Source organism: Myotis davidii, unplaced genomic scaffold (genome assembly GCF_000327345.1).
Source record: "Myotis davidii unplaced genomic scaffold, ASM32734v1 scaffold96, whole genome shotgun sequence".
In the NCBI taxonomy this organism is placed as follows: domain Eukaryota; kingdom Metazoa; phylum Chordata; class Mammalia; order Chiroptera; family Vespertilionidae; genus Myotis; species Myotis davidii.
Window position 1 is genome coordinate 696050 of NW_006289416.1, and position 26415 is coordinate 722464.

Genomic DNA, 26415 nt, shown 5'->3' on the forward strand with positions numbered 1-26415 from the left:
CCCAGCATGTGCCCTAACCAAGAATAGAACCAGCAACCTTAAAATGCACTGGACGATGCCCAATCAACTGAACTACACAGTCCATGGCAGGGCACTCTTGCCTTCTGGATATGCTGGACCACTGACAGACATAGAAGTATATGCTCCCCACAACTGATACATGCTCCCCTCCACAGACTTAGTCCAAAAGGAAGACACTGAAACCTCTGTTTTTTTACTATTAGGGTCCCCCATGGCATGTCCAGGGGACCCTGTGAATTCTTGGGTCCTAACCCAGGACCTGGATACACAGGTGACTATCTGAGCAGGTGTTAATCTGCCTTTGACCTTAGTCCTGCTAATTCACCAAAGAGGATAACACATTCCATGCAAACCCACAAGTCACCTGAGATCATTTTAATGTCTTCTTGGCTTTCATGGCTTACCCTTGGCATTCGAAGTTTACCTGACTTGGAGGAACAGACCCAAAAGCCTGCACTGACGTTTGAGTGGATTTCAGGTGAACTTTTGTTTTCTTCAGAAAATTAGGTCTACTTACCCATAGCCAAGCCACTCACTCTCCACCCATTTTTAAAGATATGGAAAAACCAGTCCATCCAAGGGCATCCTATGCTAGCTCACTCTGTCCCATTCTACACTGCCACATGAAGTCGTCCCAGGCTCTCTCCCCCACATACACCGGTGTCATTAGAGGAGGACGTCTTCAGGTAGGATTAGCAGAAGTGAAATTGAAAATAACCGGTGGGATCTTACCTCCTAGGACCTAGGTCTTCCCTGGAAGTAGTGTCCACCCCTCTCCTTAGTACCAAACAGTGAAAAAGAGCTCCAAAGTTATTATCACAACAGGATTAGGGTCTTCCAGTTCCTTCATTCCCCTCCCAGGCATGTTCTACGGTGTGATGATAATATGGGAGACTTTCTGGAAACATTAAGCTTGGGGTTTTGAACCCATTTCAGAATTTTTATAAAAACAATAGTACTAAGATGGAGATTTGCTCTGAGGACATCATCCCACTTCTTTTTGAGGAAATTAAATTGAAGCAGAATTATATCACAGAAAGACAAAAAATTGGGTGGATTGCCATTTTTCTTGCCTAAAGTCTCCTCACTTCTTAAAGTGCCCAAACCTTGCTTCTGCTAGTCACACCATCCCTTCATCACACCTCTGTGCTCCCACTTGCAAAGGCCTGCACTCTGCCGGAGCCGGGGTGGGGGAAGGGGGGGCATACACATGACACCCCTCCAATTAAAACCATCTGGCTTTCCCTGGATGACCACTAGCTTCTCATACATCTTCTATTGCTTAAAGCCTGTTTTGTTTTTAAATTGGGGGTGCACCCTCCTGATAAAATTGTTTGGGGCATCTTCAATACATGAACATTTATTTCTATGCTGTAAATATATATTACTCTCAAAATACATTATATACATTGTTAAATACACACAAAAATGAAACTGTAACAGTATTAAGGTTACCATAAATAGAAGTTCGAAATGTTTTTTCTTGCACTCCAACTGGGATCTGAGCAGCTGATTTTGAGGACCCCAGAGCCTGAAGATGATGGAGATGATGGAGGGCACCTGGTAAATGCCTTCAGACTGAAAGGAGGCAAAAGCACTCTAATTGAGACCAGTGTTTTGCGACTTGACTGCATCCACGTTTATTCTGAGTCATTTTTGATAATCCCAACTCCTAGGAAGCTTGGTGGAGTCATGCATCAGAATGACTAACGGCTGAGCTAATAATAAATCTATCAAGTTATGCATACCTCTGAATTATTTCAACACAACTGAGAGAAATGGGGAGGATATGACAGTACTCAACTCTGCTGCTAGTGACACAGCTCCCCAGCTCTTTCTAAGATGGGGTAGAAAGTAAGACAATGAGGGCATGGGAGTGTCATTCCTGGAAACTGCAAAACACCTGACACAAGTTACCCTGAGCCCACTGGAGAAGGATCCTGACCCCGCATAGATAAAGACTGGGAACCTTCAGAAATGTATTCATCTGCATTTTAGATAAAATATTTGAAGAGATCGATTTTGTTTTCATTAACATGACAAAACTATGAAAATATAAGTTTGGTGTTGTTTTGTTAAATGAAATTAACTTACAGTGTTTTACTAGTTAAATGTTGGGGAGTTTGTAGTTGGTTAGAAAAAAAATACTACCAAAGCTCTGCGGTGTCTCTGTTACCTCTCACATCACCACTGATCTCCACAAGGTCAGGTTGAGATGCTCTCGGGCAGAGGCTCACTTCAAAGAGAAACGTGGAGAGAAGTGCTGCTGCAGAGAAAGATCAAAGATCTTTCTTTCATTTACCCAGACCTTCCTGCGCTCCCTCTTCATCAGGCTCCCGAAGCCCTGGGCAATCAGGGCGCAGAGCAGAGAGGTTCCCTCCCGCTCCCTCCCAATGAACAAAGAGGCCAGAGGCAGAGGCAGGAGAGCTAGCAGTTAGCTCCCCACAGGAAGGGCCAGGGTGCCCCCGGGGCCCAGACAGTGGACTGGAACAGCCTGCAGCCTTGCTTGCTGCCTAGACAGAATTTAAAAAAAATATGCTGAAGTTATGAAAGAAGATAAATCACAAGCATTTACTGAACAAGTGATGTGTACACTACTCTGCTACAAATTTAATGGATGCAGTTTCATGACAGGAATGTAATGATTATGAGGGGAGGCCTGAGAGGCAGAGTTCTTGAATTCATATCACAGCTGCAGCATCTACTACCTGCGTGTACTGGGGGTAAGCTAGCTCACTGCTCTAAATGTCTATTTTCCCCATGTGTTAAGTGGGTAATAATAGCTTTTATTTCAGAGGTAAATGCTGTCATTATGAGGAACAAACTAGTTGATCTAGGTAGAGCACTTAGGGCTATGCCTGACACAGTAGATGTTCCATAAATGTGAGCTCTACTATGTCTGTTAACCCTAATAAGCCATGAAGTAGCTGTTATCATTATTGCTATTATCTCCATTTTATAGATGAGGGAACTAAGGCCCAGAGAGCTTTGGTGATTCAGGGAAAAAAGGCAAGAAAGGATGCTTGCAAAGAAAGGACTACTGTGATTATTTCAGAAAGAGAAGGCCAAAATGACAGTGTCAAAAAGAAGTAGATTAGAGATACTTTTCATTGTGTGGATGTTAATAGATTATAGGAGTAGATAATCTTCATGAGTAAATAAGAATCTCAGAATTTTGCCCTTTTTACACAAATCAACTACAATTAAGATATAACTATGCAAGCTGGGAGAGGACAAAGCAAGGTTGCAAGATTTTAGGATTAAAAATTAATGCTTAACACATATTGAAGTTTCCTTTTGTTTTTCCCATTGGTGCCATAATTTGTTGTTATATAACATTTGATTTTAATTATATGTTATTTTAATTATTTGTATTATATGTTACTTTTTTTTGTCATGCCAAACATTTTTCTTTTTAGTTTGTAAAACATTGGCCTCTAGAATTTCTTCCCGTCCGCTCCTAAGGCTTAATTTTCTACACTCATATACTATACCCTAAGTTGCCATTCCAACCCAGTACTAGTGATGGTGACCAGAAAAAGAACATAACCTGAGAAGACAAGTTGCCACTAACCCAAATGAGACTATCCACTGAGTCTCCTAGAGTTGCTTTTGAATTGAGTACCACCTTCCTGTTAAAGGCCCCTTCCCATCATTACTAGAAGATCTTCTGTCTCCATAGAGGCACTCCTAATTATGGTTTCATTCCTATTGATTCATTTATCAAACAGGGAAATAAAGAAAAGTATCTAATGAAACACTGTTAGTAGTTTTCTGTTTTGAATGATGGAAATAGCAACAATGAATCATTACTTCCCTCCTTGTATTTACTAACTCACATTTCCTAAGACTCAAGAGTGAGAAATACCATGGTCTGACTAACAAGGCTGAACTTTGCCATCATTATGGCTCATGACTCTTTGCTCTAATAAAGTTGACTGTTTTGATTCCATTAATGACCACTCAAGATAAGGAGCTTTTTCCCCATGTGCCTAGATGCTTCCTTTACTCACTCAAAATGTTAAACTTGAGAGAGGCTTTGAAAACAAATGAGTTGCTTCTAAGGCCCCTTAGGAATAACCACAAATGAATTATAAATAAAGGAAAATTCTGCTCACAATTTTTCCATACAGATGAAATAGAATGGGTCTTTCTTGGACCTGTAATTGCAGCAGCTCAAACATTGCTAATATTTTGTGCCAGATTTCAAAGGTGTTCAGGAAATAGTTTATTATAACATAAAAAAGAAACCATGCATCATTTACTTTTATAAATACTGTAAATAAAATCACTAAACAATCAGTTGAACAAAAAAAAAACGCGAAAGCTTACTGGAAGATAAGCTAATGAATAACCTTTCTTTATTAAGAATACAGGGTGGGGCAAACGTGGGTTCACAGCTGTGAGTATGCGAAACAGAGTTTATTATTGTATTATTATTGATTAATTATTGTGTGATTTTTCATAAGAATAACTGTAAACCTACTTTTCTCCTACACTCTATATTTATATAAATTATTTTCTTACGTATGTATGTATGTATGTATGTATTGCTATTGAGTTTTAGAGTCCCCAGGGAGCATATGTGAGGGGCAGGGGAGTGAAAGTGGGAAGGAGGGGAAGTGATACAGGACACCTATAAGGCTTACCCCTCCACCTTCTTGAGGATCCTCATGAAATGTGCTCTGAACTGTCTGCCCAGAGGACAAACAAGGAAGTAATGGTGCTCGGTTGCCAACCCCACTGGTCAACTGTGGCCCATGGGAGTGGACTCCCCCGCACTCCCCAGCAGGCTCCCATTGGCATCCATAGAGAAACCCCAAGGAGGAAGCAAGAGGCATAGACAGTGGGCCTTCAGCAAGGAGCTGGCAGTTCCACCTGCTCCAAGCTGGTCAGTGCCTATGGGGACCAGGTCACTTCAGCAGCAGCTGCAGTAGGAGAAAGGGTTTGCAGGGCACACAGGGTGTGGCCCACAGGGATGGAGAGGGGCTTGTCATGGTACAGGAATAAAAAGAGAGCACAGGAGAAGCAGAACACACACATTCTTAGTTACACTTAAAGCCTTAAGTTGTTGATAATGCTGGCTTTACTCTTCCTGGAGTCAGTTTCTCTGAAAAACCTTTCAAATAAAAAATATATACATAATATTCTGGGGGCTGGATGAAAGAAGGAGAAGGATTAGCCAAATAACATATATATATATGCAATCCATGGACACAGACAACAGTGTGGTGATGGCCAGAGGGAAGCGGGGAAAGGGTCTGGATGGAGGGGGACAAAGGAGGGTGGGAAACAGGAATATCTACAATAGTGTCAACAATAAAAAGTAAAGAAAAATATACGCATGTAATGTTCTTAGGTATTTGTTGTGATATGCACAGTTTTCACTAAAATTCCGTGGATATATGTGGGCTTTGAGATGCTCTCCCCAGTATCCCTCACCCATTGTGTAGGACATGGTAGAGGGGAAATAGGCTCCATCCTCCCTACCAGAGGTGAGCTCTGATTCTTTTAGTTCAGTCAAGGTCATCATAGGCTCCTTCTTGCAAAGATTGGTTCAAGGAATTCAGGCTGAAGCCAGTTTGTGCATGATGGTCCCACTGTGTGTGACTAATTGGTACTTAGGTTCCAGAAGCCTCTTGCCCAGGATGTTGTAATATGTATGGATATGAGGCCCGTTGCTGTTACAGCCATTTCTGCCCCCAAATAGCAAAGCCAGCTGAGGGCTACACCAGAGGGAGGGAACAGCTAAAAGGACATAGGCCCTGGATGAAGCGACCTGGATGCCATCCTATCCTGGACTTCCAGTTGAGTAGACACCTTTACTCGTTTAAGCCGCTCTAAGTCAGATTTGCAGTCAAAAGAGTCTTAACTGACACTCTGACAGTCTCGGTCTCCCCCATTTTGAATCAATGATTTAATCCCACAGGAAAATTTTCATTCTGGAGGAGGAAAATGTGTCCCTCTCTTAGGCAAGGGTCAATGTCTTCCTTTTGGTGGACATATTGACTTGATGGAGTTGCATTGTTTAATAAATTACTGCTTAGTGGTACCCCAGGCAGAACTCTTTCAAATCACCATTTTTTCCTTCTTCTGAAGCAGTTTGTTCACCAAATATGCAACTTTCCTTAAAAGTACTTTTCACCCATGACCTGTGCAATTAGCTTGAGTTGATAGGAAAGAATTCGGGGTATTTTTCCAACAGGAGGATGGGGATGGGAAGAGGAGGCCTGGAACTCAGAGTTATTTTTATAAAAGTATAGCTTATATACAAGGAATATTAAATTGTTTTGTATTACAGAAATTCCTGTACATTGATATGTCATACCCCTAAGGAGTTAGTTTGTTGGCCCTATTTTGTAGTAGTTTCCTAAAACTCTGTCCTCAATTTATGAGGTATTCCCTAGAACAGCGATAATAGATAGTGGAGGGCACTAAAACTTTATAGGCAGGTCGCTGGGGATGCACAGCTTTCTCTGCTTCAGAAGATTGTGCTGTGGAAAACCGTCTGTGGCACCGTGTCCCTGAGTATGACTCCTTTGCAGCCTTGGCAACATAACCGTTAGGAGCGGAGCGAGGGACCTTTCTGTGTGACAGATACTAGGACGACGAACCTAGTGCATGTTTTAAGGTTCCAGTCTGTCAAACATTTAGACAAGGTTGTTGTCTGGCCTTTCTGCTCCGGCCACTTTGGCTTAGTGAAGTCTGACACCTGACTTCACATCATTGTATGATCATTTGCTGGTAATTCAAGGTGCCTTTGCCTTCTGACTCAGAAAAGCTAGTGAATTAGGGGGCATTGCTGCCAAGTTTCTGAAACTGACAAAATACTCACTTTCCACCAGTTTATATGTAATATCGTATGGAAATTAAAACCAATTTACTATGAGGACCTGAAAACTTTTAACATTTATTATTTCTGAATCTAATTTTCTTATGGACTGCTGCATGAATAAATGTGACTATCACAAATACATATTTTGCTGTTTAAAGAAAATCCTAAGCTTTCTAGATGCCACAGCAAAGGCATGATTCATGAAAGAAATAATTGACAAGTTGGACTATTAAAATTTAAAACTTCTCCTCTATAAAAGACACCGAGAGGAGAATGAGATGACATGCCACAGACTGGGAGAAAATAATCTCAAAAGATAATCTGATGAAGGATTATGATGCAAAATATACAAAGACTGGCAAAACTCAACAAAAAGAAAATAAACAACCTGATTGGAAAAATGGGCAGAAGACCTGCATAGTCACGTCACCAAAAAAAGATATACAATTGACAAATAAGCATATGTAAAGATGCTCCACATTATATGCCCTCAGGGAAATGCATAGAAAAGCTGAGGTACATTTACACAATGGGATACTACTTTGCCACAAAAAAGAAGGAAATCTTTCTCCAGCCCATGTTCCTCTGTTGGTTAAGTATCGTCCCATGTACCCAAAGGCCACTGGTTTGATTCCCTGTCAGGGCACATGCCTGGATTTCAGGCTCAATCCCCAGTGGGTGTGTACAGGGGGAAGCCTTCTCTCACATTGATGTTTCACTCTCTCCTTCTCCTACTCTCTAAAATTAATAAAAACATGTGTGTTTGTTGTTGTTTTTTAAAAAAAGAAGAAAATCTTACTTCTTGCAACAGTATGGATGGACCTGGAACACATTATGCTAAGTGGACTAAGCTAGTCAGAGAAAAACATCCCTCACCAAGTGGTACATTTGTTACAATAAATGAACCTACATTGACACATCATCATCACTCAAACTCCATAATTTACATTAGGGGATGTTGATAATGAAGGAGGTTGTGCATGTGTGGATGAAGGGGGAATATGAAACTATCTGTACCTTCTGTTCAATTTTGCTGTGAACCTACAAGTGCTCTAACAAAATGTATGATGACACTGGCTGGTGTAGCACAGTTGGTTGGAAGGTCGTCCCATACACCCAAAGGGCCCAGTTAGGGCACATACCCAGATTGCAGGTTCTAGCCCCACTTGGGGCACAAATGGGAGGCAACTGATGGATGTTTCTCTCTCCCATTAATGTTTCTCTCTCTCTTTGTCTCTCTCTCTCTCTCCACCTCTCCCCTTTCCACTCTCTAAAATCAATAAAAAGCATATCCTCTGGTGAGGATTAAATATACTGTATATATATATAGTCTGGCAAAAGTAGGTTTACAGTTATTCATATGGAAAAAAAATAAAGAATAATAATATAAGAATAAATTATTTGCCATACTCACAACTGTAAACCCACTTTTGCCGTTTCCCTGTATATATGGTGATGGAAGATTAATTTAAACGGATATTTTAAGATGTCCAACAAACATGAGTTTTAAAGAACATTTGGTTTTCCCGTGTCTCTGTGTTGTGGGAGAACCAGCCCTGGGGAGCCTCAGCCTGCACCCCAGAATCGCAGTAATGAGGACAAGTAACTCTTCTTCCCTGGGTCTCTGAACCTTTTCGTCCTCTGGGGAATGGAGATAACAATACTTTTAAGATTGTTGAAGAATTAAATGAGATAATAGCAAACGTTAGCTTCTATTTCTATTTTTCATCTTTTAGAAAAACTTAAAAAGAAAACAAAATTGAGGTTTTTTTGCTCTTCATTCCATGCCTGGCAGACAGCATGTCCCCCTGGCAAGTTGCGATCCACAAACACGGTTCTTGCGGAATTATAAACAAGCAGCTGGGACAGCTCAGCTTGGAATGTTTTCTAAGTCTGGCTGCCCAAATTAGGTGTGCGCAGACTGAAGCTTGTTTTGCAAACAAGTATGCTAGAAACTAAACAGGACGTGGAGGGTTTGCCTTCTTAGTCTTGAATACATTTCTTTTCAAGTTTTCTCATTACAAAGATTAAAAAAAATGTTTTGTCACCAAACAACTACGGAACTTGCAAATAGAAAAGTGTTTTGAAAAAGATGATTTTTTTTAAAGCAAAAAGCCGGAACATGTTGTTGGCAATGATGATCAGATATCTTTCGGGAATCCTTTCTTCTACTTTCCTTCTTCTTTTTTTTTTTTGCTCAGCTTGAGTTTCACCTTGGGCGTGCTGTGACTTTGTCGGGGAACTGCGTGACAGAAGCACAGCAGCAGAGGACCCAAGGCCTTCTTCTAAGGTAAAGGTGTTGAGACCCTCCTAACCAGTCCATTCTCAATACAAATGACCATGTGCCAAGGAGTAGAGCATACAGCATCTGTAACAAGAGGCAAACGCTCTGGGGGTCTTAAGCAAGTTACCTAAACTTTCTGGAAAGTGAAGATGACAGTATCACCTAATTCACCATGCTGCTATAGAAACTAAGCAATGATATTTACATGAAATGCTTGATACAATGGCCAGAACATGAAGAGGCCTCAATACATGTCATTTCAGGACTGTAGATACTAGTAAATGTAGACGCTGCCTGTCTTTCTGGACATGTAGGATGGATTGATTACAGTCTGGCTTGGACTGTAGCTATAGAAAATTCCAAGCAGAGTTATTTGTTGCCCTGTTGCTTTTAGAGTCAATACCCTACAGAGATAGATACTTCAGAAACTTGTTAAAGAAATATTCTTTCTGGCTATTTTGCTCTGTGCTCTGGGATCACTTGGGAGTCTTGGAAACTGGGCAGAATGTCCCTAAAGCAAAAAAGATTAAAAACAATCTAGGGCAATATGGGAGAGAAAGGCCGTGGGCTTCCTCTGAGTGGGTGAAATGAGACAGTTATGACTAATGCTGGATTTACTTGTCCGTGGCTGAGAGCACAGTGTTTATTCCATGTTGAGTCTAGAGTGAAAGAGACTGTAGACATAGATAAAATGTAAGAGTTTTCTTGAAAGAGATGGGCTTTTCATCACAAATTTATTACCAGATGTATACCTACCCAAGAATCCCCGGAACTCTGTGCCCCATCTAATTTCAAATATTAAAAAGGAAATGAAAACAGATCACCTCTATCTTAGCAAAGTGTTTTTCCTCATTACTTTTCGTTGCTTGGATTATGAATTTCAATAGATGCAAAGGCATTCCTAAATCTAGGAATAATAAAGTACGCTTATCTAGAGTCCACAAAAATCATATAATTTTAGATCTCAATTTATTTTACTTTAAGTTTTGCAAATAAGTAAACTGTGAACCATAAAGAGGAAGTTGATGAGTATGGAAAGACTAAACTAGCAAGTGGCACCAGTGAAATTAAATCTTGCCTCACTTGATCCCCAATTCAATCCTTTTTCTTTATCTCATCCTACCATTCAGAAAAAATGATAGGTCAGTAAAACCTCATTTTTTGAAGACAGTTTTGCATGTGAAATGGCTGCTGTATGAAGCAGGACAGTTTATTTCATTTGGGTGTCAAAGGCTGGTTTTCTTTAGACACAGGAAAACCATCCAAAGGTAAGCAAGCTAAAAATACTTTTTCGGGATCAGGTAAGACCTAATGCTGCCCTCGACACGATCTGCCAGGTTCCCATGATGTCACTGAAGGCAATGCCAGCCTTTACAGACTGTGATTTCATCACGGTGCTATCTGTGGTAGCAAGAAAGAAACTGAGTTTCACAATAGCTAAGAAAGAAAATGGAAGTCACCCTTCCCTTAATCCACAGAAGTGTGAATTATCAGTATTGCAATAATTTCTACCTGGCAAGAGTGAAAAAACCAACAACACCCAAAACACTGTATCTCAATGGTTTCTTCTGCCTACACAGTTAGAACAATGGAACTTGCACTAACCTGCTTCAGAAAGAGGCAGCTTTTCAGATTTTCCCATGTGATTTAGTCTTATCTCATTTGAGATCTCTATTGTTTCTGAATGGTAATGAGAGACACTGGGGGAAAGGCCCATCAGAGGTGGAAGAACTGGGCTCATTTCTTAACCCAGGATATTCTTTTCCAAATTTCAGTATTAGAATGTGTCATAAAAATGTCAAATTCTGGTAGACAAGAAAATGAATTTAAATCTGACCAATGATTGCCATACTGTCTTCGTTAATGCACGGCTAGGGAAGAAGCCTTTCTCCTTTATTTTGTCCTATTTTGTTTTTAGTCTTTCTGCTTCAGAGAAATTCTGCTCAGCTTCTAAGACTCCCAACTGATCCCTGAGCACAACCCAGAACAGCCAGAAAAAATACTTATTTAATAAGTTTCTAAAGTATATATCTGTGAAGGCTATTGACTTCAAGAGCAATCAAGTATAAAATAACTCTGCTTAGAATTTTCTATGGCTACAATCCAAGCCCGATTGTAATCAATCTAGTCTAGGCATCCAGCAGACAGGAAATATCTCCTTCTATAGTCAAAGATTGACAGGTATTGAGACCTCTACATGTTCTGGCCACTGAAGTCTTAGGTTTCATTAAGAATCCTTGATATCTCTCTCTCTCTCTCTCTCTCTCTCAAACACACACACACACACACACACACACACACACACACACACACGACTTCACCTCTGAGATTTAGAATGCTGATCTCAAAATATGCCCCACTTTTATACTTACCACCTGAACTTCAGTTGACTAAATATCTGTCTGTCTTTGCTAGAAAATTGTTGAGCAATAATGATGATTTTAAGTAACAGTAAAGAGCTTTGTATGTCTTTCATTTCAAAAATATTGAAGCTTTTTATTTCATTAGGGAACATGATTTCCTAACAATATATTTCTAAAATTTCTGTTTAGTGTCACCTTAAGCATCTCTGGGGATGGAACTTCTGTTTTCTCCATACAAACTTGCTCATTCCATTATCTCACTTTTGGTCTAATGACTGGAAGGTAAGATATCACGAATATGAAGGCTGTTTAGATAACAATGCAGTTCTATTGATTGTACACAACTTTAATAAGCTATGGAAGGGTTTAAGCCAAACACTTCCCTATGTTTGTATTAACAGTACTTAGTATTTCTGGAACTTTTTTTCTCAATTTAAAAGTTGTTGTGGAAGATTTGCTCTAACCACGTTAAATTTTCTGTACACTCTGAAGCATCTTGCTTGCCTCATTTGTTTACATGACTGAGTTAAGTTTTAGCCTTTGTATAATATTCTCTTGATACTCTAATTCAACTGGTTGCATTACAAACGTAAACTTATAAACACAATGCACTTATTTATGAGAAACATAAATTTTTTTATGTAGAACTTTATAAAAGTAAAGCTTTAAAATAGTTTAGTGTGGATTTTTCTTTTACGCAAATCAGAAATAGTCTGCTCTTTAACACAGTTTGAAAATTAAACCTTTCTCAACAGGATAAAAACCTGATTTGCTCATCAAAACGGACAAAACTTATTTTGCAGGGTGAGGGGGATTCTTATTGCATCACTTAGTGTGGGAATCTGAAGCAATCAACAACCATGCTAGAGCTTTAACCCTCAGGAAATTCACGCTGTTTCTAGATATGGTGTTTGTACAACCTTGAGAAGATGGGAGAAAGCTGATGACATCACTAGACAAAAGGTTGGGTTCTCTGACATTAATGACATGACATGGGCCTGATGCTGCCCTACCTGGCCTTCATTCTCACTGGCCTATTATTCTCAAGTCAGAAGCTAGGAGGTTGTTTCAGTGCATTCACTATCATTTTCCTTTTCCAAATCCATTCTTGAGAGTTTGCACAAATCCCTGACTTTTCATTCCAACAAAGCATAAAGACTTCTTGCCTCTCTCTATAGAACAGGAGGTTAGCATATCTTTCTTGGACATATTAAATGGTGACTTGTAAATGCTTCTCGTGGTTACATTTACACATTCTATAGAACATTTGAGTATTTGTATATCAAGGGAAAGCAGAGATTCAATTATACCAAAATTTCCATCAGGGCATTACCCAATAAACTAATGATTTTCCTATTGCTTTTCATTTATTAGTAGAATAATATATAAGAAAATGCAAGTCAGTGAACATAGAACAAAATTGTCACAATTGTAATGCTTAAAAATATAATTTCTTATATTTACTATAATTTGGACTAACAATTTGTTGTTAATAACAATTCCTGTTATTTTGATGAGCTTATATATGAATATATGACATTTTAACTGACTTCCTAAGTACACAGATACCAAAAATTGTCACATAAAATACACAAAATCTTTGGGGGCACATTTTTATATGACCTTATGTTTCATATCATGACTTCATAAGAGAACTGTTCCAGGTCTGTTTCCTAGGAAAGTTTCTACAATTTGTATGCTGAGATTGTGTGCTGGAAAATTATTGAGAAGAGTCTCAGGATAAACACTGTGGGGGAGTGAAGAAAGGTTTGAGCAGAGGAAGGAGTTGAATTGTGATGTTAGTGTGAAAAAGGCAGAATATTTGAGTCTCTCCCACAGGAAGCTCTGGAGGAAGCTCAGAGCTGTCCTACCTTAAATCAAAGGCACCAGAACATTATATGCCCCCTCCCCTGCCTGTGCCCCCCCACCCCAGCCCCACACCATAGACTATGGAAGAGGACGTGACCTGGGGTAAGGCAGCAATCTTCAGCCTGACAGTTTATGGAGAGAGGTTCAATGACGGCCTTTGGCTTCCAAAATGTCCAGTTCTGAAGTTAAGATCTGGGTGGAGCACCCCAGTATTCATTATAAAATCCAAAGGAAAACAGCTGGCTTGACAAGTTGTTTGGGCAATAAGCCCAGGGGGGTTACTGATTTACATTAAACCTTTCTTTGCTTTTCTCTGGGAGCCACGAGATCACCTTCATAGAGTTCATCAGCTATTTTCCTTCCCCTTTTCCGGTATGGCCCCTTTCTACTATTCATGAAATAGTGGGCATGAGTGCACGCATTGGATGGAGGCAGACATGAGTTTAAATTCCACCTCTCCCCTTTACTGGATGTATGTGGCCTCTCTGCACTTAATGGAGGTGATAGTAGCCATCAAAAATTGTGAGGAGGGCTGTATTTTACCCTCCTTTCAGGCTAAGTTAGCTTGCTAGTTTCATGGCTGCTTGTAGAAGACATGAGACTTCTGGGTCAGAGACAAAGGACAATTTATTTTTCACAGCAATATACTATCTGGAGTATCAGTATTTGCTTTGGTCCTCCAAGGCCCAGTTCACACAGGGCTGTGCAGAGGGCCAGATGACACCTTCAGATGCAGCAGGTTGGGAATAGTAGTGGAACCTTGAACATAGGAACTCAAGTCTTTTATCTAGGCACTAAGCAAAGCCTGCCCTTTTCTCTGGACAGAGACACCATCTCAATCTTACAACACCCTATACTAACATCCTTGCTATGCTATACCAACATCCTTGAAAATAGTCTGAAACCAAGGCAGTTAATGACTCTGCTAGAAAGATGTGCAGAAATGCTAGAGACCTAAGAAGAATTGCCACCCAGCAGTGGTGCCTACCTCCTTAGGTAACATATACAGAGGGTGGTATACCACGCTAGTAGTTATGAGCATTAGGTCTAAGACTACTTGAGTTTAAATATTAGTTCTTCCACTTAAAAGAATGTGACTTGAGGCAAGTTCCTTAACCTCTGTAAGCCTCTGCTTTTATTTACCTGTGAAATGGAAATAATAATAATAATAATAATAAGTACAGCATAGGTTTCTTCTAAAGATAAATTGAGATAAGACATAAAATGGCTGACATGTGGTAAGCAGATGCTCAGTCAATGATAATATTGTCGTTATAGTAGCTTGGACACTGACCAACGGCCTGGATCTTTTCCCCAAGAAGTGTCAGAAATAGGAAAAAAGATATTCCTCAAGTCTTAAGCTTAGAGAAGTGGTTGATCATTCATAATATTCTCTGCAGGTCCTCCCTCATCTTGCATGTGTTTCCTTTCCTTGATAGAAAATAAACGCTTTCTTAACTTCCTTATTTCAAATTCGTCCTGCGACCCACTCCAATCTGATTTCTCTTCCGCCGGGCTAACTTGCCTGGGCTAAAACACCAGTGAGTTCCATTAGGCTGATGGGGCACCCAAACTCAATATGTTCAATGCTGAACTCTTATTTTTTCTTTCCACCAAAATTAGTCCCTCCTTTTACCTTATTCTCAATAAATGCTATCTCCTTTTTCTATCCCATTAAATGGCACCGAAATCAAACTGGTTATTCACACCAGAAATCCAAAGACATTTTTCAGCATCTCCTTCTATCAATCTATCACCAAATTTAATAGATATGACCACCTAACTTTATTCCAAATTTGTACACTTTTCCCCCCACCTCCATTCATGTCACTTCAACCCAGCCACCATCTACGACCTGGACAGTGCAATTACTTTCAGGATGACCTCTTTGCTTAGTCTTCTGCCCCCTTCATTCATTGCAGCCATAATCCAGATCATTTCATCATCTGCTGCTTAAAACCCCTCAAGGTGTACCACTGCAATCGAATAAAAGGAGTCCTTAGCTCTCCAAGCCTGTCACTTTCCCTCTTGTACATGTTCTTTCTACTCAACAGTGTCAAGCGCCAAGTTCTTCCCTGTGGAGGAGCCATTCTGTGCACAGCTGCCACGCCTGGAACAGCTCCTCAGAGTCCAATCTGGATGTAAATGAGACTGGAGCTCTTACTGCAGGCCATTTTTCTGAAGGAACGTATTTTAAAGGAAAATCTCTATTCTTTCGACATCATCACTTTCTTCAAACCTTACAAAATAACACATCAAAACTCAGTATCAACTCCAGGCTGTCTGTATAGCTTTGTTGTGTTTTAGCAGGGATTTGATAAATCTCAAAAGCTTTGACAGGCTGTTAGGTAGTAAAGTAACTTTCATAGGGGATTTAATTATTCAATTTCCATGAAGTCTGGTCTCTGAAGTGTTGCTACAAATAATCTGGCTCTAAGCTTTATAATGACATAAATATTTGTCAGAAAATATCTAAAGCAATTTGTTTTTATCATAATGCCCTGTGATCTTCTTCTTCTTCTTCTTTTTTTAGAGTAGACAGGTGAAAGATAGGAAGAAAAGGAATAAAGAAGGAAAAGTCCTCTGAGCCTGTAAAATTAGTAGCAAATTTAAAAATAGTTATTTGTAGTGGGCAGGGTATGTTTTGTTTAGAAAGTATGCTAATAGTTAATCAGCTGTTGTTTTGATAACTTTAAAGCTATAGCTTTGTTAGCTTTATAAAGCATCAACTGTCCTGAATTATTATTGTCCTGTATCAATAATAATTTCCTGACTATGGTATTGTGTATATTGTGCAAAATGCTACCATTGGGGAAACTGAGGGAAAGGTACATGGGATCTCTCTGTATTATTTTGTTGAGTAAGATATATTATTATTACATAAGATGTAGAATATTAATACATGTGTACAGACATTACATTAAGATGTTTTGATACATATCTGCATATATATATATATATATATATATATACACACATATATATTCATACTAGAGGCCCAGTGCACAAAAATTGTGTATTGAGGGAGGGGGTGGGGGTGGGGGTAAGGGGCATGTCCCTCAGCCCAGCCTGAGCCCTCTTGCAGTCCAGAACCCTTCAGGCGTTGTCCGCCTGCCAGCTTAGGCCCTGGATATTGGGCCTAAGCTGGCAGTCAGACAACCCTCTTGCACTCTGGGGCTCTTGAAGTCCAGGACCCCCGCCCCTTACCACCTGTCTGCAACCAGCTGTGAGCCCAGCTTCTGGTTAAGCGGCACTCCCGCTGTGGGAGCACACTGACCATCAGGGGGCAGCTCCTGCATGGGGCCAGGGAGAGATGCAAGAGTTTGGCCAGACAGGAAGGGACTATAGGAGGGCTCCAGGGTGTGTCCGGCCCATCTTGCTTAGTCCCAATCGGCCAGACCCCAGCAGCAAGCTTACCTACCAGTCAGAGCATCTGCCCCCTGGTGGTCATCGTCAAAAAGTTCACTAGGTCATTCATAAGATAAGTAGAATGTGAGGAAGGCAAGCATGTATAGGAAAGGGGCAAATTTCTAGGATCAGTTCCCTTCAGGCGTTGTCCGCCTGCCAGCTTAGGCCCTGGATATTGGGCCTAAGCTGGCAGTCAGACAACCCTCTTGCACTCTGGGGCTCTTGAAGTCCAGGACCCCCGCCCCTTACCACCTGTCTGCAACCAGCTGTGAGCCCAGCTTCTGGTTAAGCGGCACTCCCGCTGTGGGAGCACACTGACCATCAGGGGGCAGCTCCTGCATGGGGCCAGGGAGAGATGCAAGAGTTTGGCCAGACAGGAAGGGACTATAGGAGGGCTCCAGGGTGTGTCCGGCCCATCTTGCTTAGTCCCAATCGGCCAGACCCCAGCAGCAAGCTTACCTACCAGTCAGAGCATCTGCCCCCTGGTGGTCAGTGCATGTCATAGCAAGCTGTTGAGCAGCCTTAGCATATCATTAGGATATTACGCTTTGATTGGTTGAATGGTTGACCAAGCAACTGGACACTTAGCATATTAGGCTTTTATTATATAGGCTATGCAATAAGATAATTCAATTATCTCAAAGTAAAAAATTAAAAAAAAGTATCATCTGAATAAGGCAATAAAGAATTTGATAGATGGATAGAGGCTCTGCTTTTTTCAGAAGCCAACAAAGTCAGTTAAATGTGTAACTATTATTGTCTTTTCATCTCACTCCCACATTTCATGCTGAAGTCTTAAGAGTTACTCTTAGAACTCTTTCTCATCCCTGGAAATCAAACATACTCTGTTCTTTGTATTGGCAAGGGTCTCTTTTATAGCCATTAAGACTAGTGGACTTACCTAATTCTACCAATTTTTGAAACAAAGTTCCAGCTATATGTTGCCAGTCAGGGTGAAATTCAACATAAATTTCGTCAAAATAGGTAAACACTTCTCTTCATATTTCCCACTAAAATTTATACTGTTGATTTAAACTACCCAAAATAGCCTCTGAACTTACAAATTGAAGTATACTGTGTCTGTGACCTTTCATTTTTTAGGTGCTGTGATAACATAGCAATAATTTATAAAAGAATTAGCAAAAAAGTACACTTTGTCTTTTAAATGCTTTTAATTAAATTGTTTTCAAATTACAAATGTTAATTTTTTTCAGTTTTAAAGTAACATAGTGTACTTTTCTCCTTTACTTTTCTAAATTTGTAAAAATTAAAATTTTTGAGATAATTATAGACTCCCATGCAAGTGTAAGAAATAATGCAGAGAGATCCCTTGCATTAATTAACCAGTTCTTCCAATGGTGAAACCTTGTACCATATCACAGCCAGGACACTGACCCTGGTATAATCCACGGAGCTTATTCACCTCAGTTCTGCTTGCAGTCATTTGTTTGTATTGATGTGTTTATTTCAATGCACAGAAATTATCTATGTTATTTTCCATTAAGTTTTCAACCAGAAGGACATCGGACCTCATTTGTGTTTCTGCTTCTGGAAATGGAGATAGATATTTTAGCCACAGAAACCAGAGCCCTCCCTGCAGTGTGCTGTTTCCTATGATAGCATGAAAATGTTCCAAGCTGCTCCACAAAAAGCAATCAGTGGCCCCAGAAAACAAATGATGGTTTGCGTGGTTTTCCTGTCTCAGTCTTTTCCTTCAGCATTCTCTATGTTAAAAGAGCACGCTTCTCCTCCATTTTTTTCTGTTCCACTCATATCAACACTCCCTTCCCTTCCTATTTTCTTTCTGTTTGTTTTTAACAGACACTCTAAATATACCCTTTGGAAAATCACAACTCAAGTGAGCAAGTCTACTCTTCAAAGAGTTATAAGCAGATGATTATGATTAAGTAAGAGAAAACTGTTTAATAGCAGGTTCTGAATAGATCTCATCTTCTGTTACATGAATCTAGAAAAAAATTTTAAAAAGTAGGCTGTTGATACTTTAATGCAAACTGAAGGACACAAACTTATAAAAGGTCTAAGGAATAAAAATAAAGAACTCATTCCCTATAAAGAGTTGAGCTGATTTCTTACCTCTTTGATAATGTCCTGACCTTAAATTAACACACACATATATCCATACACATGCACACAACACGCACATATATCCATACACATGCACACAACACGCACATATATCCATACACATGCACACAACACGCACATATATCCATACACATGCACACAACACGCACATATATCCATACACATGCACACAACACGCACATATATCCATACACATGCACACATCTTGGACACACAGCATCCAAGGCAAAATAAAACAAATGCCACAGCTGGGGGAGTGCTTTCCCCAAACCGTGGATACTGTGGCTCCTATAATAAGTGGGACAAAAAGATTTGCTGGCAAAGCACAGAGGATACTGATTATTTCTCAGGAATAAAGGGTTAGATGTCATTTTCCCCCCTGTTTTAACACAAATGAAAAAGCATTTAGAAAAACAAGATGCTTCAATCTTGTTAGGATAGGAAATCTAATGTTAGCTTAACCGTAAAACCCCAAATCTGCTTGCCCCAGAATTTTTCCCATCAGGACATGTCATTATCACTTGATATAATTTTCCCACCAGGCTCTTTTCTCTCCATGCTTCCTGAAGTAGATATGCTTGAGAGGAAAAAAAAACAGAAAGAAATACTGAAAAAAAAGAAGTGATCCAATATGAACTGTTCACATAAGGCAGCCCACTTTCCATTCATCATTGAACAATCTGAGAATGTATGCAGCACAGTCTATGAGCATGAAGCACAGAAAACAGACCAAATACCGAATGGGCTGTGAAAGACCTGCTAAGTTTCAGGAGGGATTCCTGGTGCACAGTGCCGGGTCCTGCTCTCTCCCTGGGAGCCTTTGTTCTTTTATGCTTGAGCTTTCAGCTGAAAGTGGGATGAGAGAGGTCCTCAGACTTGATGAGTTCCAGGTCCCTGTGAAGTGAGACTGGGAACTCTTCTCCCCGCGCTGTGAAAGGGTTTTCTAGCCAGAAAAGGTATTCTGAGCCTTCTCTAGTCAGACCCAGGTATTCTGAAACCTACAGGGAGATTCACAGGTGGGAGCAAGTGCTGGCATGGATTCTCTGTGCACCAGAGAACACCGGTTGGCAGCTGGGTCAGGAAGGGCCCGCAGTGGGGATGCCCGCTTGTACTCCAGCATGGATGGCAGGGAAGGGCTGCGTCAGCAAAGAGCGCTCCTCAACATCAGAATTTGTAAGCAGGAAAGCATTCCGCATTCATAATGAAAGAGATGAGCCTTTCAAAACCATCCGTTCCTCTTAATTCAGCAACGCGGTTCAGAGACTGCGATGTGAAAGCCAGCAACATCTTTTCCAGTTGTGCTAAGACGGAGGCCTTCCCTGGCCATGGCCAAGCCAAGCAGGACCTGGCAGCCACCAGGCAGCATGTGGTAACCCAAGGTCAGGGCTCTCCTTGCCTTGGTGAGAAGGGCTGGCAACGCCCATGGGCCTGTCTCTGATTAGCCAGTTCACCCAGCCCCTAAGTGGAGCCTAGCTCGCGCTCAGTCCGGCAGCACAGTTCATTAGAAACAGACTTGGACAGCATCCCGGGCGGCACTGGGCAGAAAGGTCTCCAACACTGAGGTCTGCCTACAGGGAGGCCAGAGGAGAGAGAGCACCTCCTGGGGATGGCTCAGCCTCTAGCCTGAAAGACCAGGATTAGGGTTCACCTCCCAGTTAGAAAGTTGGACATGCAAGTCACACTGATCTGACTAATGAATCAAAGCAAGCGTTTCCGTGCCCCTAGTCATTGCAGCTGAAAATTATCCGTCTCTTCAGCTGATGGGAGCCTTCCCCAGTGCCTGGAATCAAAGGCTTGAGTCAATTCCTCTTATCTCTGCCCGGCAGGCTGAGCGGCTGACGGGATGCCAGGCCAGGAGCGGCATTCCCAGGGACGGGATGTTTAATGTCAGTGCGGGGTCACTGTGGCAGGACTCGGAGGCCCTGGCATTCAGACAGCAAAGCCACCGGTCTCATCTCCTCGGGCATCCTGTACCTTCCTGAACCATCACACCTTTAGCCTCACTAGAGAGCCGGCCCTGTCTTTTTGAAGGCCGTCTGAGTGAAGGCACACACACCGCTACACATACATATACACAAAACCTCGGTGACTCTATAAGCTTCAAAGCTGATATCTGATCCTTTCTTGCAGCGATTTAATGATTACATTCTTTTTTTCCACAAAAATGGTCCCCAAAACTAAATTTTTTCTTCACTGATTATTCTCAAATAAACATTTAATTTGCAATGATACTTAATACTCCAGGAAACTTTATAAGGGCTCAGACATGTTAATATAAACTTCTGATTTTTGCCTTAATTAAATAAGGAGGATAGGGTTAGTGGTTAAGCATTCAGGGACAAGAAGCAGATGTTTTGAGTTCAAACCTGTTCTTTCACTTCTTAGAGGACCGGAATTACTTGTTGCCAAGTTGCCCTGTACCTTGACTTTCTCATTTGTTCAATGGGCTGATGTGAACAGTACTTCCCTCCTAGAGCTATTTTGAAGACTGAGTTAATGTAGGCAAAGGGTTTAGAACCATACCTGGCATATAGGAAGTAGCCAACGAATGTGGCTGTCCTGGCTGTTGCTATTTATTGATTGTTCCTGACTGGTGCTCTTCAAGCAGGCTCCTGTAGTAACACTTCAACAATTCACTGTGTATAGCATCCCCTGCTTTCAAACTATAGCCACATCCATCACGCTGTTATCCGGTCCTCAGCACAGGCCTCAGCTGGATGTACTGCTCGTTGTGCTCCTCATTTACCAGCGGCAGAAAATGACCTCAGAGGAGTTGTTTGCCCAAGGATGCAAAGAAAGTTTCAGGGTCAGAATTAACCCAACTTTCTAACCTTTGGGTCAGACTCTTTCAATACTTTGCTGGTAGTATAAATTATAATTATGAATTTTATTTGCTGTAAATTTTATTTGATTCTACTACTCACAAAAGAAAATTATTCCTATTTTTCATGTAAACACAAAAAGTACTCCTAGAAAAATTTGTGCATCTAGCAGGGCAATGATTCTCATCAGTGGACCATGATCTTGCGATGGATAAGGACGTCAGCTTAGTGAGTTGCAACCAACATTTTTAAAGAAAAATGAAATAGGATACATTATACCAGGACAGAACAGAAAATATCAGAATATTTACTATTTTGTGAACCTCTTATTTCAGTTATTTTTCATTTTTATGTGTTTATAGTAGGTTACATGTGAAATGTAAATAAATTTTTAAATCTATTTCTTCATACCCACTAAGATGGCTATACTAAAAAATTAAAAATTTTAAGTGTTGGCAAGGATGTGAAGACATTGGAACCCTCATACATACCTGGTGGGAATGTAAAATGGTACAGCTACTGTGGAAAACATTTTGGCAGTTTGTCCAGAAGTAAAATAGCAATTTCACTCAGAAGAACTGAAAATAGGTATCCAAATAAATACTTGTACACAGATGTTTATAGCACCACTATTCACAATAGCCAAAAGGTGAAACAAAGTAATCAATGAAAATAAATCATAAAAAGGAATGAAGTAATGACATACGCTACAACCTAGATCAGTGGTCGGCAAACTGCGGCTTGCGAGTCACATGCGGCTCTTTGGCCCCTTGAGTGTGGCTCTTCCATAAAATACCACATGCGGGCGTGCATGTACAGTGCGATTGAAACTTCGTGGCCCATGTGCAGAAGTCGGTATTTTGTGGAAGAGCCACACTCAAGGGGCCAAAGAGCCGCATGTGGCTCGCAAGCCACAGTTTGCCGACCACTGACCTAGATGAACCTGAAAAACATTACCCTAAGAGAAAGAAGCCAGGCATAAAGCTCACATATTGCATGATTTCATTTATATGGAATATTCAAAATACGTAATACCATATAAACAAGAAGCAGAGTATTAGAGTCTAGTGGTTATGGGGGATGGAGAGTGACTGCTAAATTGATATCTAGAAGTCGAGAGAAGTGGTACTTGCACAACAGTGCCCATGTACTAAATACCACTGAACATTACACTTTTAAATGGTTAACTTTATGTTATATAAATTCAGCCTCAATTTTTTTAGAGTGAAAAAAATCTCTACTTTTGGGCCATAATTAAAAGAATTTGAAAGCCACTGAAATGTGAAGGTCATGTTGGGTTAGGTGTACCCGTCCTCCTGGCACTGTGACCTCCCAATCTGTTTGACCCTACATGGGAGAAGCCAAGCGCCTTCCTTCTTCAGCTTCGGTCCTGCTTCTCCCTGCTCAAGGAAGGGAAATTGGATTTTGAGAAAGAGGCTCCTACCTATTTTGGATTTTCTCAAGAGCCGAGAGAGATTATGGACTCCTTCCATCTTGAGAGCAACATGGAAAGAAAGGCAGCAGCTTGAGCTAGAGAAATGAGTGTGGGATTTAAAATAGACCTAGATTCAGATCCCAATTCTACCACATACTTAATTCATGATCTGTGAGAATATTGTGTCCTCTGTTTCTTTTTGTGCTGATTTTGCATTTTGTTGTGAGGATCAAGTGGGATGATAGATGTAAGGCTCATAGCAGATGCTTAAGAAACAGCAATTGCTATTATTATAATTGATATCATTCCAATATCTCATTGAGTCTAACCCAGCCGTGGGCAAACTACGGCCCGCGGGCTGGATCCGGCCCGTTTGAAATGAATAAAACTAAAAAAAGAGACCGTATCCTTTTATGTAATGATGTTTACTTTGAATTTATATTAGTTCACACAAACACTCCATCCATGCTTTTGTTCCGGCCCTCCGGTCCAGTTTAAGAACCCATTGTGGCCCTGAGTCAAAAAGTTTGCCCACCCCTGGCTAACCCCTTCATGTTTTCATATCTCCAAAACCAGAATGTATCTTGCAATTGAAAACAATTCATAGTTTAATTGGTCTCATTTAAAAATCTTTGTTAGTGGCACATCTTATACTCAAAAGCATCTTGGACTCAATGAAATACAGGTTCTCTAGAACAGTGTGTCTCAACACTATAAGACCTAATACCCACTTTTAATAAACATATTTTGTAATTCTCTTTTTTTACCTGAAATAATACTTATAGTTAATATAACCAACCTGTACACATACGTTTAAAACAATTACTATACTGCTCTGATAGTCATATAAATAAGAAATTAAGAAGTGATTTATACTAATTACATATGTCAACATGTCAAAGATTAGGAATAATCACACCAGAAGATAAAGTGGATAAATATTGTACCTAAATGTAAAATCACTTCAAATGCAACTTCAAAATTCTGAGTACTTATTGATGACTCATGGACTTAAACACATAGTGATGTCATTTCCTGAAATAGTAAATAACTCAGTAAATTTGGAAAAAAATTGTTCCCTTATTGTTATGGTAGTTGTATTCCTGAAATGTTTAGTGTGCATTAACATGGTACAAAATACTTTGTGATAAAACATAGCATGAAATTAAGTTCTAGGTTCAGATATTTAAACAGGTTTTTCACCTACACATGAATGTCCAGTACTATATCCAAAAGTCACACTACATGGGAAAATTCACAGCACATGTGATTTTCTCATGCATTGCCAGATACTTATCATTCTATCCCACAAATGCCAGATGAGTCCGCCAACTATGACAACTAAAAATGATCCCCTTCAGATTTCCAAAAGGCTACTAAGGGCAGTACAGCTTCCACTTGGAGGTACTGTTCTCAGGCTGGCACCTTGCCTGGATGGGACTCTTCAGTCCTTTAAATATGAAGGAGGCTCTTCTGTGCTGCCCCCATGAGAAAGCAGATTAAACTTGCTATGCATGAAGTTACAAGACCTCTCCAACTCACAAACGTACACTCTACTTCCCTGCGCTGCCCCGTACATGTCTGGACACTGGAAAGCTGAGTCCCTACTTGAGACTCACTATCCACACCTGACTCATGGGATAACAAAGCCTTCATTTACCTCAGTTACCTCATAAAGCTAAGGTGTTGTGAAAGATAAAATACGACAATTGTGAAAGCATCAGGAAAACCTACAACACTCTACAAATGTTAGACAGTGTTGTTGTTGTTTTATCACTGGTCAAAAATGTGAGTATGAAAGAAATTTTAAATAGGAATGAAAGATTGTATATCATGCATCAAACTGATGCTATATCAGTGAAACTCCTGTCAATCTTATACTTAAATAGTTGTGGTACTTAGACAGTACATCTGTGATCTGCTGAAAACCTCATGAAGTTGCCTATGTGCAACCAACATCACCAATTAAAAAAATAACTCTGGTTTGCAAATTACAAAAGTGGAAGTTATGAAAATAAGATGGACTAGGAAAACAGTATCCCAAAGATTCCTGCAAATAGTACATTTTTCAGTTAATAGTAGAAAAATATGTCTGTAGCTAGCATGATAGAGAACACAAGTTAGCAGATTTTCTCTAAATTTAGTAGCTTTTCCTTTAAGTCTAGTAGCTCTCATTTAATACTCAATAATAAGCAGATAAAATTACTAGATGTTTCTTTTTTTAAATTTTTGTAAAGAGAATTTATTTATTTATTTAGTTAGTTAGTTAGTTATTTTGAATATTATTTTATGTTTTCCATCATCATTTATCCCCTATGCCCTCTTCTACTTTCCCACCCTGAAATCTCCACACTGTTGTTCATGATCATGAGTTCTCTCTCTTTTTCTTTTTTGCTCAATCTCTCCACTCCTCAAACCCCCTCTCCCCACCACCAGGGTTGTCTGATGTTTCTATTGGTTTCATTTTTGCTGTAAACGAACAATTGTCCCATCAGAAGTGGACAATCTTAACAGGATGGATACATTATTTCAGAAAAGCATACACAAGTCTTACAATAATTAATAACTACTAATACATTTGTCATGAGGATTATGGGAAAATCATTTTGTTCAGAATTTACCCACAGTCAAAAGAAAGATTCAAGATATATATGAGATAGCCATATTAAAATATATACACCTTTCTAAATATAAAAAGATACACTCAAGAATGAATGTGAATAAAACATGAAGGATATATATTTACATTTGACATATATTTAAAAATGTAGTGTTTGCTTATATTTTAGAAGCAATGAATATACAAATACAACAAAAACAGTTGAAATTAGTTCCTATAGAAAGGGGGGGCAGATAGGATGTAAGGGACAGAGGTTGATACCAGATTTCTCTAAATATACCTAGGAAACATATAGATATTTTATAACTGTGTTTAAACAAAATTTAGCTCAAAGCAATAAATGTAAATCTTAAAATCATATATAACATTAAACAGTGAGCTTAAGTATCTAGTTTAGGAGAGAATGGATGGGTGGTGAAGATTTGGAGAGCCTCTGAAGTTATGGTGGCATAACTACTTTGAACAACTCTAGTGGGCTATACCTTAAGTAAAAGAAGAATGGCTAATAATAATGATGATGATAATAATATAATTTTAAACCTTTTTTCTAGCAATCATAACGTTGATGAGTGTATTAGTGTTGTTATTCTGAGATGATTGTGTGTAACGTGAGAAAAAGTAAATGAGTAATTCTATCTTTGAATACTGAGAT